The following is a 15,205-nucleotide window of genomic DNA, read 5'->3' on the forward strand; positions in this document are numbered from 1 at the left end:
CTTACAGATCCTTCCTTTCTGCAGTCCTAGTTGATATTTTTGCAATCAACAAGAGTACTTTCAAAATGAACATGGCCTTGTGAGGGTTTAACTTCCATTTGGGGGCATAAATGTATTCTACAAACCATTATATCACTGTCCACAAAAACTCAAGTGTTTGTTGCAAAGAAAAATGGAGGATGAGGCTTTGAGATGGCTGCTGTTTCTCCAGGACAATGCCCACATCCATACAGCACAGGTGGCAGTCAGTACATTGGGCACTATCTGACTTCTAGAAGTGTACGGGGCAGCAGTACAAAGCCACGCTTTGTTCTTTTACCACATGTGCTATGTGGACGAACACGCTTTCCCAGAGCAACAGTGACCAGCTCAAAGTTTTCCCCTCTGTTGAGTTTTTGTGAACAGTGTTATGAGGTGTTATAGTATACAGTTTTGCTCAAAAAAATGGGAGTTATGCCCCATGTTTCCATGTGAGGTGCAACTCAACCTTTGTGAACTGCTAACATCGGCCAACATGACATAAAACTGTCATTTTGTGCATGAATGTGACGACAGTGACTGGAACGATCAACTAGAATTGCAAATAAGCTTCTATCTGTAAATACATGCAATGATGTGACTCTTATGACAAAATGTGGGTGAAATAAAACTTATGAGAAGGTTTCTTACAAGCAATTTAGTAGTTCTATATCGATCTATATTTAGCAGAAGCTGGTAAAGACTCATGTCCTTCCTGCTGTAGGAAGCTGACTCAGTTTCAGTGGAACATTTTCCATTTGATTATGCAATAGAAATGTATTTGGGTATCTAATCATGTGATAAAGTACTCTCGGTGGCTGCAACAGTTCTTCAACAGAACAATATCTGAATATTAATGCGTGTCTAAATGTACTTCCAGTATTTATTTTAAGAATCTCTCATTGAGTCTTTCATAAAATAACAAAATGACAGTAATACTCCTGTGAATCGTCTGCTTGGTACGGAAGAGCTGAATTATTCTAAACAAAAAGGTAAAATGAACTGATTTTTCAAGGTCAAGTGGATAGTTGATGTCATTTCAGTTCAAGGTAATTTCTACTGTGCAGCATCACAAGATATGTAATCTCAAGATTAAAGGCACTTGTGGTTTCGGTCTTCATGCTGTGTATCACATCCACAAGGCTTTATCAGTTCAGCAGCTGCTGGGGACTTCCAGGCCTGAGTCATTCAAGCCACATGAAGTGACTCGTGTTGTTTTTTTTGTTGCAGGCCGCTGAATGGAGATTGTATTTCACAGAGGGGGGCTGACCAGATTGGAAAAGAGACAGAATACAGAACAGAGCTCTGTGTAATTTAGACAGAAAGTTCTGACAGAGGAGATTCAGGTGGTCCTTTACAAGCTCTGGACACTGGTCCCTGTCCCATCTACCATCATTTGGTGAATGAATGAAGGTCCTGTGCACAGACTGAAAGCCCCCTATCCCTTCCTGCAGAAGAGCAGGACACCAGGACTTTAGACACACTTTCGTGTCACTTCGCATTGCTCTTGTGCCTGCTTGTTCTGGTTCTTCTCAAAGTAATTTTGTATCCCTCTGGAAACATTTTTCATGTCTTTCCAGTCATTTAGTGTCTGTAGGCATTTTGCATCCCTTTGTAGCCCTTATGTCTTTCTGTAGTTGTTTTTTGTTGTTGTAATTTGTGTCTCTTTGTAGTTATTTTGCATCTCTCAGTCTCTCTTTGTTGTCATTTTGTGTATCTTTGTAGTTATTTTTGCATCGCTTTGTACTCCTGTTGCATCTCTTTGTAGTCATTTTATGTCTCCTTAAGGAATTTTGCCCATCTTTGTCAAAACTTTACATCCCTTTGGAAACATTTAGCATCTCTTTTTATGCATTTTGCTACTCTTGGCAGTCCCTATTTGTCTTTCAGTAGGTGTCTTGTGTTTCTTTTTTGTAATTTACATCCATTTGTAGTAATTTTTGTCTCTTTGTAGTCATTTTGCATCTCATTGAAGTATTTTTGCATCTCTTTGTAGTCTTTTGTGTGTCTTTGTAGTCATTTTGCATTTTCCACAGTTTTTTGTGTGTCTTTGTAGTCATTTTGCATCTTTTCATAGTCATTTTTCATGTCTTAGTAATCTTTTGTAGTCATTTGTGTCCCCAAAAGTAATTTTGCATGTCTTTATCAGAGAGTTATGTCTCAAAGTAATTTTGTATCTTTGTTGTCATTTTGTGTCTTCTTGTAGTTGTTTTCCTACTCTTTGTGGTCATAGTATATTAGTTGCTTTTCATCTCTTATGGTAATTTTGGATCTATTTGTGCTTGTTGTGCATCTCGTTGTAGTCGTTGAATCAGATCAAATGAATCTTTAGAAATTAATATTTTGAATCAATATATTTTCCATCCATCCATTCTCTATACACCGCTTTATCGTCACTAGGGTCGCGGGGGTGCTGGAGCCTATCCCAGCTGACTCGGGCGAAGGCAGGGGACACCCTGGACAGGTCGCCAGTCTGTCGCAGGGCTACATATACAGACAAACAATCACACTCACATTCACACCTACGGGCAATTTAGAGTTATCAATTAACCTCAGCATATTTTTGCTGAGAAAGTGCTAACCACTACCCCACTGTGCAGCCCATCAATATATCTTGATGATTTAAAATGATTTTGCTTCCATTATGGCTATATATGTTGCATTATAGTGATATTATTGTGTCAGTCTAATTCAAATAAAAATGAAAAAAGACCAGAGAAGAAGGAAGAGCTGCATAAAATGTTTCCACATTCAGATTTTCTCTGGTTTCCCAAGAAATCCCTGAGTTGTTGATAATCTGGGATTAAGATATACCGCATTCACTGGCTTGTTCATTGTGTCATCTACAGTTGTGCTCATAAGTTTACATACCCTGGGGAAATTTGTGACTCAATGTCTATTTTTTTTTCTTCAAAAAATGTAGATAAATATGGAATAAACTTTTTCATTTAGTATTAACAGTCAGACAAAGTTATTTATCACACAGTTTTATTTGCTCTAATCATGCTTCATTAAAGAGTGGTACATATTTTACAAATTCTTTCTGTATATAAACTCGTGAGCACAACTATACCTCCTAAACAAATATTTATGCTTACAGTGTGTGTCTGTAAGCTTTATTTGTGTGTCTTTAGCTTTATTTGCATGACTGCAAATAATATGACATTAAAGTTAGTAAAGGTGTCTGTCCCTTTTCCTCTTAAGGGACAGTATCAACTAGATGGCTGACTATGTGGTTAAGCTTAAAAATGGAAACCTATAAAATAAATGTAAATCATAATAGCACACAATAATAATATGCAATCTTGGGGAGAGGGGCAATGGAATACTCTGCTTCTAAACTGATTATGGATAAGCAGATAGAAATAACACAATTAGTGTTCACTTTAATGTTTTATGCAGTGCTGCTGAAAATAGATTCCCATTCATTGTTCACCAGAAAGAAGAGAAAAGTTGATTATATGACTTGGAAAATGGTCAGAATTTGCATTTAACAACATGCAAAGCAGTGACGGTCGAGCGCAGTGGCTCACAATGACGCATACAGTGTCATCCAGAGAATCAGATGATGCTATCAGTGATGTCGGTCAGTCATTACTGATTACTGACATGGTTCACGCTGGTTAAGCAATAAACTTGTGCATATAGTAGCTGACGGACAATCCTAGCAGTGTCTCTGTTTTCCTTGTGTTTCACTTGTTTTAGCTACTGCTAAAAATGATAGCATAAACCTGAGCTCCATTGTTCAGTCATTCTCCTACTGTGCAAGTGGGAGTAAAACCTTATCAACAAATATGTGTTTTTGTGCAACTTAGTTTCATGTAGTCAGCATATTCTGTCGAACATAATGATCATCATCATTCTGCCATAAGGGAGAGGAAACACTGTGGTTTGTTTGTATTTCTTTAAACCAATCACAGTTGTCATCAGTGGAGTTCAGCAAAGGATTTGGTTTCGGTGGTCCGTCAAAATAGTGACAAGTGGAATTGTTTTGATGAAACATTTTTACACAGGAACATGAATACTCATTGAAATGGGTAATTCACAGAAAACAAAACTATCTGTTCTGCCTTACAGCATTTTCAGTGCAGTAGGTTGCTGCCTTGGGCTGTTGTTTGCTGTTTTAAAGTGGATTTTGAATATGCAGTTGGTGAAAGGGGAGCACAAAGTGGACAGCATTACCTCCAAAAAGACGTTGGTGGGTGATTGAATTCTGGATTTTCGGAATTTTTTTCTTTTTTTACAAAACTTAAACGCAACTGCGTAAAAATCGTACAACATATCAAAACACAGGCTTACATAATTCACATTCAAAGCCTTGTGACCTGTTTAAACTTTGAACGAAGGTTCTACTGTGAAGTATGCCAGAACTGCAGAATTCCAAAGATGGATGAGTTTTGGCGGGTGTCCGGCCGACTTCCCATTCATTTCAATTGGGATTTTTAAGGCAGTTTGTTAAAAAAATAAAAAATAAAAAATTTGAAGCCATGTTCGAACCAGCTGCACAGTGGGATAAGTGGTTAGCACTTTCGCCTTGCAGCAAGAAGATCCCTGGTTCGAGTCCCGGCCTGAGCTCAGGATCTTTCTGCATGGAGTTTGCATGTTCTCCCTGTGCATGCGTGGCTTTTCTCCGGGCACTCCAGCTTTCTCTCACAGTCCAAAAATATGCTGAGGTTAATTGGTGACTCTAAATTGCCCGCAAGTGTGAATGTGAGTGTGATTGCCTGTCTGTCTTGCCCTGCGACAGACTGGCGATCTGTCCAAGGTGTCCCCTGCCTTCGCCCGAGTCAGCTGAGATAGGCTCCAGCCCCCCCCCCCCCAACAATCTTTGGTCATAGGTGTGCAGGAATTTTTTTGGGAAGGCCTTTTTTCAGGCAGATTGACCCATGTTACATCTGCCTTCCATTTCTAAATGATGCATTTACTGTAACTGGACTCCAAGGGATATTTCATGAATTGGAATTTTCATTCCCTGACTAATGCTTCTCAATACAAGTTCCTTGTAGTGTTCTGTTGTTTTTATGGTGTACTTTTATCCAGGAGGACTGAGTGACTTATCACTGAACCTTCCAGATCTTTATACTAAAATCACTGAGGTACATTCACTTCCACTAATTGTGTGGCTTCTTGCACCAACTAGCTGCTATTGTGTTGTCACTTTTACAGAAAAGTGAATACTTGTGCAGTCATTTATTTATTATTTAATATTTTTAATGAACTGACATTACTTTGTAGAAATCTGTTTTCACTTTGACATGAAAGAGTCTTTTTTGGGGGTAAATTCTTGACAAAAAAGCCAAATTACATTGACTATGATTCAGTGTTGAGAGGCAATTAAAGGAGAAAACTTTCAAGTAGAGTGAATTATTATTATTTTTTATCTGTGCTGTTTGCAGCACTTTTTAAAGCCTTGAGTAGCAACAATCTCTGCAAGTGGTACAGTTACAGGAGCTTATTTACATTTTCAAAATAGTTCCAGCACACATAGTTGCACGTCAGGTGATGCAGGTTTATTTCCCTAAAAAGGCCCACTGTTCTCATAAGGGAGTTTTGGATTTACAAGAAGAGGCTTCAGAAGCATCTTTGTGTGCAAGAAATTTTGAAGTTACCAAAGCTGATTTTGGGATTTGAAAGCTGAACACTGTCCCAGAGCAATGAGAGAACTGAACTCAAACACTCCCACTAACTGTGTGGACCCCTACTTGCAATTTCTACGACCCATTTATGTACTTCAGATTTATTTCTTATGCACTAAAAGAATGACTAATTTTGTTGCAAATTTGGAAAGACAATAAAGATACTCTTGTATTGTAGACAAAAATAAAGGTCAAAAGAAAGAAGTAGAATATCCCAGTGTGAAACTTGCTGATGTGGTTTGGGTGGTGACTTTATGAAGGCATGTAATTATCGATGTTGCTTAAGTGGAGTTTCCATTATTAAGTAAATGTATTAATTTGAATCAGGAGTATTCTTGGATGGGCGTACCTGTGTGCAATACAAGGTGTTCCAGGAAGTCAAAAAACACTTGTTTTCTGGTCAGCCTTCTTGCAACACATAAAGAGGAGTAGAGTTCTACTGGAACTGTGCAAACAATTTCGGTATCTATTTCCTAGGGAAGATCTCAAGTATTTTTTTAAGCTTTATTGGTGTTTTACTGGAAAGATACCCTGAAATATCAAATCACACTTGAGCAGCATGTGGAGTTTCTTCCTAGAGAAGAAACATTTTTAACCTTTGAGCTGACATATAGTGACGGCAAATGGCAGTAAGTTTGCTGAAGTGGGGAAAAAAATGCCTTTAAAGTGTGAAAATAATGGCATATATCTGCAAAAATATCTATTTTTTTCAGCTGATTTAACCTCTTAGGACCTGGCATCCACATATGTGACAATTTTTTTTGTTCACAAAGAGCATATTGTTCATAATAATGATGATCCATCCATCCATCCATCATCTATACACCGCTTTATCCTAACTAGGGTCGCGGGGGGTGCTGGAGCCTATCCCAGCTGACTCGGGCAAAGGCAGAGGACACCCTGGACAGGTCGCCAGTCTGTCACGGGGCTGCATATACAGACAAACAATCACACTCACATTCACACCTATGGACAATTTTAGAATAGCCAATTAACCTCAGCATGTTTTTGGACTGTGGGAGGAAGCCGGAGTGCCCGGAGAAAACCCACGCATGCACAGGGAGAACATGCAAACTCCATGCAGAAAGATCCCGGGCTCACCCTGGGATTTGAGCCAGGGATCTTCTTGCTGCAAGGCGAAAGTGCTAACCACTACGTCACTGTGCACCCCAATAATGATGATAATAAGAAAAATAATAACAATAATAATAAAGATAACAATAATAACAATATAAATATTATTTTAATATAATTCAAATATAATAAAATATAATAATCAATATTATATTATGCAGATACTATGTTTATTGGCTTCTCCTTATCCCAAATAAGGAAAAAATTATAATACAAGCCTAACCAAAGCTTGGGTCTTAAGAGGTTAAATACAGTAAAACGTTCTCATTTTCACACATTGTAAAATAAAATAAATAGAATATGTAAACATACTAATTTTTGGACATTATGTCTCTTAACAGTCAAGATGTAAATTAATAATTTTTGTTGTGATTTTTACTAGTATTCTGTATTTCTGCAAAACTGGGAAAATCTGTAAAATAAAAGTTTAAAAAATATAAATTTTTAATCTTCAATATACACATCTGTAAAATTACAATGATTTTTGTGGATTTAATACAATAAAACAGTGTGATTTTTAAGGTTAGACAAATTACCATCTTAGAAAAATACAGACTTTTGATGTGAGCATTATTCAGTTTTTGCTGTTTTATTTTTTGTGTGTGATTTTACTAGTCATTCTCTGCGAATTTAACAAAACAGTAAAGAAAAATCTGTTAATTGTTCAGCTTATTATAGTTAAAACACATTTTTTGAGACTCCACTTTAAAAATTAACAAAAAAAAGATCCTTAGATCCAAGGACATATTAGGGAAAGAGAAAAGTTAGATATTTCCTTGGTTTTAATTTCTTGCATAAAAGGCATATTGGTGCTCCTCAATTCGCTCCCTTTCACTTTCTCAGGTTTCGTTATTTCCACATAGAAATAGCTCAGTTTCGGTTTCAGATAGCTTGTTATGCATTGAGCCTTGTCATTTTTAATCAAGGACCTACAAGGCATAGTATATGCAATATATTCTCGTCACAGTCAGTGTAAAGACAGATTTTATTACCAAAACATAGATGACCTCATACTCCCAACACATCTGTTTCAGTCCGTCTTATTCTATTTGAACTTTGCTACTGTATCACCTCATCATTGCCTCACTGCCACCTACACTGTTGACGTCACTCAGGTGAGTCAGTGTGAGTTCCAGTCAGGCTTTAATGTTTTGACCCAGAGGTTTAATTATCAAGTTATTATCTCTCAGGTTTTAAATGTCAGTCTTCCTCCAGGACTGTCTGGAAGGATGCAAGAACGGCATGACTCGACATCACAACTTGCCATGACGTTATGACCCTTGCTACTTTCCTGTTCAGTAGCGGCATTTCTCGTGGCTATAGAGTCTGCTCATGGCTGACACTGGAAGGATTTGTGTCATGGTGTTTACTGAAGGCCTTTTAATTATGATACACGAAAAGCAGTGAGAGCTTGGCCACTGATGTTTATCAGCACAAACAGAGGGAACCTTTTTCTCATGCGGTTAGTTAAATGTGGAAATTGTCGTGTTTGCTGATTTTTATATTTAGGTTTTTTTTTTTAAATTTTGAAAGTGAGCTTGTCTAAGTTCAGACTTTGATAAACAGCCACCTGCCTTTTCAGTTTACCACAAACTCCCCTTCCTGCTTGACAGCTGTTCTCTTGTTTTGCTTTGCTGCTCATTAGTGCTCTTGGTATTTTTGTGTTGTAAGAGTTTCTGTTTATCAAAAAGCAATCGTATGTCGACATCTCGACTACTTCATTCTATTGCTTATCCTTACTCATCCTTAGGTTAACTTCAAAGCGCCTTCAAAATGCCACAGTTGTTTTTCTGTAATCCCACACCTCTTATTCATTCCGCCACTGTTTATAGTAGAGCATGAATGGTAGAGTAAACTAGGGTAAGAAGCCCCTCAAAATTCCCCTTCTGAAAACAGAAGACAAAACCATGAACACAAGACTGCGTAATAGAATAAAATGACATGCAAGGAAAGATTTCACATTTAGTTTTATAAATAACTATTTTGTCTGTTATGATTTAATTACTCTTAATCCGGGTTCATTTCATATTCAAATTAAAATAGATGTTTTAGAAGAAAATAAACATTGTTGTTAAGGCGAGCATCCTTACCTGGTTTACCCAACTTCTTCCTTAAAATATAAATAAAGTGACCATATTTTAACCTACTTTGCCGAAATAAATGATGGTGTTCCAGTAAATACAAAATGAAAAAGGACAAGGCAGGCGGCTGGACTTTGAATAAATGAAAATAACGTGGGAAAGTACTTAAAAGAAGCTTACAGCTGGTGCAGGAAGCCAGTGGCTTGAGCATGATGATAAAACAGTAATGTTTTACAGAGTTTATCGTGCAACAGTTCCAGAAGGTGCCATTTCTAGAATGTCTTCTGGTGAACATCTTAAAACTTCACTCATCTGTTACAGCAAGCAGACATCATTTCAAGCTGATGGTTGATTAAAATAATGAGAAAATGTAGATTTCGTGCTCAGCAAGCCATTAATACCCTGATAGAGACTGTAAAGTTGTGACTGACAAATGTTGTTTTCCACCAAATAATCTAATTCGGTTCAGTTGGTATCATTAGGTGTAGCTCATGGTCACGGGAAAACATGATGGTGTGGCTTCTTACATTACAAGTACTTGAGACACAACAAGCCTAACATCTTTCCAAACCATCGAATGGTTAAATAAAAATAGCCTGTCATTAGGAACAAATGAGATCAGAGATTGTGTGGGATGAATGTGGAAGAGCAAACAGTCATGAGGTGAACACATGATGAAAATTTGGGCCGACTGGCTCAATATGCCAAGTAGTCAGTTCAAGTCTGGGTCACTTTGTGTTGAGAAATTACAGCGAAAATTATATAATTTGTTAAGCTTCTAGCCTTCAGTCTTGACAACCTGCCAATGCTAGTTGTTTTCATGAAGATTTTTTTTGTTAAATTGTGTTTTAATATTTAAAAGTGGACTTTAGTGCAACTTATTCTGTAGCTCTACAGTCCACCATAAGTCTTCCCCTTAAGGTTTTCTTGAAATGTTCATTTAAGTATTTTTTTTTTCCTTATCGTTGTCTTACACTGTAAAAAAACAAACAAACTTATTGTTACAATAAAATTCCGGCAGCTGTGGTTCACAGCACGCTACCATAAAATTACGGTAAAACATTTTCTTCATTTAGGATAAAGAAATGTATTGATACTGTTGATTTTACAGTTAAATAATGTACTTCATTCCATATTTTCCTGTTTAAAAAATTTTAACTTTAAAAAAATAATTATTTGTATTACTTGAAAATTTACATGAAAATACCATACAAAATAAAGTTTGTGTGACCTATTATAAAAAATTACAGCATTTTTCCATTATCAGCACAACAGTTAGTGTATTTATCATTTAATACATATATTTTTAGCATAACGTGTGTGCAAAAATTTAAGTTAATGCTGTCAAATATATCAAAGCATATGTCCGTTAACACAAAAGTTATTTTTCACATTAAATAAATGCAAAAATGTTACTTGTTATAAATATTACAACATATTTTTGTTAGCAGTACGTGCATTTAACTGTGATAACTGGTATTCTATTCGACAAAAATTACTGTATTGAATGTTGTACACATTATGGCATTTTTCCATTTACAAAAACTGTGCAAGAGTAGGAAAATGTAAAAAAGTTGCTTTTTTTTATTAATTACTTTGGTAAAATTGACAAAGGATTCAACATTTACAACATTTCTTCAATGCTGCTTCAACTGCTTCAAGTACCGGTGTCAGCAATACTGGAATAAATAGAGACTACATAATATAGACATTTTACCACTTACATTGATATTTGATTATCTTCTTGTCCATGCTGTCAGACCTGCCTGTTGGATTTTGGGTCCAGAAGGTCTTATTTTTTGGTGATAAATGAAGAAAATTTACACTTCCACACTTCATGGATTGTTTTTTGTTGCAATTCCTACATTCATCATTATCAGATGTTGTATGTTTCTTCTTTATTAAGCCTTAAATGATTCACACAGAGATTTCAGCCAAACTCTGATTTTTATTGGCCAAGTGCAATCTGCCCTGTTTAAACCAAGCTGTGGGCTGCTGTCTGTGTTGGTTCTGGTTTTGAGCAACACCTACCTTCAGCATATCGCTGCACAGTGTATTGTCCAGTGTATTTACTTGGTTTCGTGGTAAGGACTTAGTCCTAAATATAAAATACTGCAATGTCTGGAAGCTATGCAAGGTCACTGAAGGACCACAAACACAGCAAACTCTCCTTTCTCGTTCATGTTCCAGAGAGCCTCTGGGGGGAAAAAAAAATGTGATGAAAATGTGGGAAATATGTTTGATGTGAAAATATAAGCAGTGAAGGGGAAATTCCCCAACTAATCGGCTTATGGGATTCATTTTTTTTTTTTTTTTTTTGCCATTAAACAGGATTAGAGGAAGGTTTGACTTTAGTTTGCATCAACTTTAGGGAAATAAACAAAAGTCAAAATATATTCCACTTAACATAAGTAACTTCTCAGTTCTGAAGTATACGTTCCTCATATTGAGTGGTTCTCAGTATGACATATGACTCAGCTGTACTGTATACATGCCTTTTTATGAGGAACTTGCATTAGGTTTGTATAACTGATTGCCACAACTTCATACTACACAGATCACATATTCCGATGACTGTTCAATGATCTAAATTATAGAGAAGTGCAGGGAAATGACTTTGCATCTTAGATGATACTGATCAGTATTTTGAATGTGTTTGTTAAGTGGGAGTGTTAAAATGACATTTAGTGCATCATAGAACCATAAAGGTCTGCAGCAAAATGTAACACAGGTTCAGTAAGTTTCAGCTTTTGACCTTTAATCATTCAAAGAGGTAATTGAGTTACTGAAATGTCAGTGGACATTCCAGGGTGTGAAGTAACACCCATGTTTATTTGTTTTTGTATCAGGCTTGGGCATGTTTATGTCTCCATATATGAGAGAACACTGTTGTACCCTTGAATGAATGATCAGTTTCTGACAGTGAAATGTCTCCTCTGTCCTTTTGTAACTGTCAGGGCTCCCTCCTCACCCCCATCCTTCCCACCTGACATCCCCAAATATCCCTTTTCCCATCTGCTTTTCTCCCCCCTCTCCTGTTTCCTCTGCCCTGCCTGTCCCTCATCCGCTCCTCTGCCCTGCCTGTCCCTCATCCGCTCCTCTGCCCCACCTGTCTCATCTGTTCCTCTGCCCTGCCTGGCCTGTCTATTTTCCATCCGCTCCTCTGTCCTGTCCTTCCTCTACAGCTCGGTGCCTGAGTGGAGTCTAGCTTCTCCAGCTGACTCCACTCAGGCAATCAACTCTCTCCACGTCTCCCGGGCAGCTGACAACCATCTCACTAACGACTCACCCCTGCAATAAAGACCGGCTCAACCTTCCACTCCCTGCCAGAGTATTGAACAAGGAACCATACAGTTCGGTTTGCTCTCTAGCCGCCTTCAGCATTTTCTGTTTGAGTTCTGCCGTGTTTTTGACATTGTTTTTCTCCTGCTTTCGTTCAGTTCGGCTGCCCGGGAACCCCCACTCCTGCCTGGACCCCCCACTCCTGCCTGGACCCCCCACTCCTGCCTGGACCCCCCACTCCTGCCTGGATCCCCCCACTCCTGCCTGGATCCCCCCACTCCTGCCTGGATCCCCCCACTCCTGCCTGGATCCCCCCACTCCTGCCTGGATCCCCCCACTCCTGCCCGGAACTCCCTGCTCCTACACCCTGGTTTTCCCCCACCTAGCCACCATCTTCACCCCAAACAATAAACCATTTGCACTCAGCCAGCCCTGGTAGTGTGGTTCTCTGCTCTGGTCCACCAGCTCAGTCCGTGACAGTAACATAATATTAGCACAATTCTACAAGAAATCCTCTTTAGACCTGGATAAATGTGCTTGCAATATACAAAGTAAAAAAATTAAATGTAATCCATTGAAAAATTTACTTCAACTTTCCCAGATTTTTCCCTGTTGTTCAAATTACAGATAACTGTTCAAATTACAGATAACTGTTAATAATCGAGAAAAAGCAAAAAATAGGCCAACACTTTGCAGAAAATAAACTTAATAGTTTTTTTTTTTTTAGAAATGATGATTCACACTTTTGCAGCATTTGACAATAAAATTACACAAGTTTTGTAGCATATTTAAATTGTCAAAATTATTATTTTTATCTGTATTTTTTAAAGACAAATTATGGGAGCAGGCACACGCACACGCACACGCACACACACAAAGAGTAGATACTGAGAACACCACAGTTATCTGTAGCTTATTTACCTTAGTATCCGCGAGTACGCCACACATGTGGTGGTGTAGTATTTGCAATGATTAAAAAAAATTTTTAAAGGAGCTGCGCTGGAATTTTTGCCGCTGCAGAATGAATGTGGCGGAAACCCTGTAGTTTTTAAACTGGCTAAATCTCCAGCCTCTATAATTTTACAAATGGTAATTCTTTCTTTGACAACGTCAGACCATGCGATAATACTTTTTTATTTTATTACAATACACTAAACGTGTAATTATTTTATTTATTTTTATTCGTTATTTTTATATTTGTTGTTTGTTTCACTTTTTTCATTTTTTTTCCCACCATATTTCAAATTTTTTTCTCTGGCACTCTTTTTTGCCAGATTTTCACAGTTGTTTTATACTGTATAAATCTTCACCCGTGACAAAATGAGTTGACATAAGATAAATTTGAGGCCAAGTTCAGACAGCACTTGGTGATAAAAACATGATCTCCTCATTTCTATCAGTGACACAGATTCAGGGTCTGAGGCTGTTGATGCTTCTGCAGCAGCATATTGAGAGTATATTTAGTTATCCATGAGGCTAGCAAGATTTTTTTTCACTGTTGGCATTGTGTAAATGGTTACAGAAATGATAACTTTAATAGGTTACAAACACTCCTTCATGGCACACAACAGTGTTTGGGTGTCTGATAAGCCTGCATGCATCGGCAACACGTTCATCAGTACACGGTGTTGCTGTTTGTTTGTTTTTAGAAGGAGGGAGTTGGAAATTACGTCACAAAGCAAGACTTGTCAGCTTTACAACATCGGGATTCAAACCTATCAACAAGGACACAACAGCACATGACTAGGCAAGAGCGGGAATCAAACCACCGACCCTTCGATCATTGGACGACCCGCTCTACCACCTGACCAACAGCCGCCCCAATTACAAATTACATAAAAAGTACATAACTACATAGATAATAATTCTGTGCTCTACGGCACATCTGAAAACCATGACTCTGATGCAACCAACAGTCATGGGACAAAGATTTGACGTTTTTGGGCAGACAGACAGACACAGAAAGAGACAGACAGATAGACAGAGACAGAGAGAGACAGACAGAAACAGAGAATCTGCATCTGTTTTTTAATAATTTATGACATATATATTGTGTCATACTACATGGAAGTCATGTCTGAGTTCTATTTATTTCTAGCCATAGTGGTGTTGTTTCCATAGAGGTGCAGGACTTTGAATTGCAGAGGTCAACGTTAGCAAAACATTCTCAAACTGTTTGGGGTTCAGAGGGTTAAGCTGTGTTTGCTGCTCAGTTCTGCGTTCTTTTGACAGATCCACCCAAAGCAAACGCTGACCCCATATAACTAAACTTGCTACTGTTGTAATTACTGTAGCCACTTCTGGGTTTTGTTACTGACTGAATGACGCATCACACGCCACCTCTGTGGTTGTCAAAAGTGATTACCACCTCTGCGTATGATCTCACCTAAGTAGAAATTAGGTTACGTTTTAGGCGGTGGTGTGGCTGTAAAAAACATTCAGGCTAAAGACTCTGCAGACACGCCACGTGGGCAGTATCTGCTTGGGTTGCTTGTAAAGACTATGATGATGAAGGTAGCATCAGGAAATTAGTGAAAAGGCCCAGTAATCTTGTTTTTGTCAATGTCTTCTTGTGGAAGAACAAAGCAGACCCTGATCTACTACACATCGGTAGAACTGCAAACACACTAAAGGACACATTGTACTTTAATAGTTTTATCCAGTTCATCAAATCACAAACAGACATTAAAACAGCTTCAAGGCCATAGGAGAACTGAGCACGACTAAACACTGACACTACATCTTCATTCCTACTGCACCTCAATTGTATATGCACCTTCTATTTATATACTAAATGTTTACATCTGTTTGCGTAAGGGATAGACCGATTATCAGCCTGGCTGATTATTGTGACCAATATTTGACATTTTTCCAATTATCGGTAAATTATTCACTGATTATTGATGAATTAGATGTGCCACTTCAGGTCTGATGCAGCCTTCTCTAGCTTCTCGGCTAGCGGCTAAGTTGGAGGGCAGCCTTGAAGACAAACTGATCAGTCTCAGTTGAAAGCGTCCTAATTTATTCAGTCCTGGTTCCATTTTACATATTCAG

The 15,205-nt window shown here is 37.9% G+C and overlaps 1 long non-coding RNA gene across 1 annotated transcript in view; it reads left to right on the forward strand.

Annotated features, from left to right (window-relative positions):
* Positions 1-12,737, forward strand: part of LOC110956776 (uncharacterized) — a 53,926-nt gene extending 41,189 nt beyond the window's left edge. The window contains exons 4-5 of the long non-coding RNA XR_007944982.1: positions 12,055-12,222; positions 12,310-12,737. This is a non-coding gene — a long non-coding RNA (uncharacterized LOC110956776). The remainder of the gene's footprint in view (positions 1-12,054; positions 12,223-12,309) is intronic.
* The last annotated feature ends 2,468 nt before the right edge of the window (positions 12,738-15,205 follow it).

Source organism: Acanthochromis polyacanthus, chromosome 11, assembly GCF_021347895.1.
Source record: "Acanthochromis polyacanthus isolate Apoly-LR-REF ecotype Palm Island chromosome 11, KAUST_Apoly_ChrSc, whole genome shotgun sequence".
NCBI classification, from domain to species: domain Eukaryota; kingdom Metazoa; phylum Chordata; class Actinopteri; family Pomacentridae; genus Acanthochromis; species Acanthochromis polyacanthus.